The sequence below is a fragment of the Pundamilia nyererei genome, unplaced genomic scaffold (assembly GCF_000239375.1).
Source record: "Pundamilia nyererei isolate P.nyererei 1_Seehausen unplaced genomic scaffold, PunNye1.0 scaffold00508, whole genome shotgun sequence".
In the NCBI taxonomy this organism is placed as follows: domain Eukaryota; kingdom Metazoa; phylum Chordata; class Actinopteri; order Cichliformes; family Cichlidae; genus Pundamilia; species Pundamilia nyererei.
This window is the reverse complement of record NW_005187909.1, coordinates 155,859-157,562: the sequence shown is the minus strand read 5'-3', so window position 1 is coordinate 157,562 and position 1,704 is coordinate 155,859.

Sequence of the window (1,704 nt, the reverse complement as noted above, 5' to 3'; positions counted from 1 at the left end):
AAAAATCCCACATGCATACTACCCTTTAGGGCTAAGCCCTGGGTGTTTCAAATGTCTGGCTCCGCCTCTGCTTGAAGACCTGACCTGAGTATTTCAGAAACTACTGCAGAAACTGCTGCATGTTCTACAGTAATTTTCCCACACAGCCATCTTTAGGATTTACACCAAGGCTAAATATAATGTGACAATATAAGGCTGTCACATTATATTGGTCAAATTAACGTGGGAGGTACTAAATGACTCAGATGAAATATTTTATTTTCACAATAAGATTAATCTTTTATTTACAGATTTTTCCTGGAGATTCTTTAAAAGGCCCACAATTTCATTTTCTCAATAGTTAACACAAACTTCTCAAGATCATCTGTGCATGTCTGAGTACAAATCCAATCCAGAAAATGAGTGGGTGACAAAGAGGTAACAAATACTGAACTTACTGACCAGCTACAGATAGATCCCAACAGGACAGCTCCAATACCACAGTTGCAAATGTGTCTGCATTCATTTTTAGTATTTGTGCTTTTCCTTGTTGACTTTTGTCGTGGAATTTTGTAAATAAAGTCTGCAACACTGAAAGAGCTGTGATCAAACTGTCACGGACTGTAGTAGGACTCAGGCACAGAGCAGAGGTCAATGCAAGAAACAATGTTTTTTTACAAAGTCACCAGGTACAGATATATAGAGTGAGGGAATAGCGGGGGTCCAGGGTCATAAAGGAAAGTCCGGGAAGGGAATCACGTTCACTCTTGCTCCTCTCTTCACAAAGGTTCACACGTCGGGTTGGTCGCGGCTCCGGGGAAACTGTGCACAGAAAAAGGTGGGTTACGCTAACGCAGAAATTACAGACAAACTTCACAGAGCTACAGATGACAAAGCTGAGATTCACTAACGTGTCTCACACAATCATCCAGCGATGAGACTGTCTGCGTCCCGGCCTTAAGTGTCAAACCTGTAATTGGTGCCTGATGAGACACAGGTGTGTACGCCGAGGGCGGGAGCCCGCAGTGAGCTCCGGCCTGGCGGGGAGGCAAGAGGAGAACGTACACAAAAACACATGTGGCCTTGTCGAGCCGGCCGGGCAGACACGGGGACCATGACACAAACTATTTATTACTGCGCAGGAGAATACACATACACACTCCCAAACATGACAGGTTCATAGTAATGAGCATTCTAACCTCGGGACAAGCATGTTTATAACATCCCACAAACTGTATATCGTTTCAGTTACAACAGTCTTTTGTCCAGCCTGGGCTGTTGCTGCACAAACAAGACTCCCACTATCCTTTCCCAGGCCACCACCTGGCGCTGGCCGTGCACTTCATCCTTCTGAGCAAAACAGTTAACAGATAACATAGTGAAACATCGTTAGGCCTAGCTAAGCAGTTTTCACAAGCTCATGCTGACACATACTTGCTTCATCTTAAGCAGGTTATACAAAAGTTTATACAGAAATCATACAGTGAAGATGTACCAAAAGCAGCATTAGAGCTTGTGAAGCTTCAGATACTTTAGACACAATAGCCTGCAGAGACCTGGCCTGATGAAGTAGCTCGCCAGAATCGCAATCACAAACAAAATTACATTTATCACCAAGGTTTTACCCAAATGAGGAATTTGTCTGCTTGTCATAGTGCGCCAGTGGTACAAAACTGAATGCATGTCTCTCTCTCTCTCTCTCTCTCTCTCTCTCTCTCTCTCTCT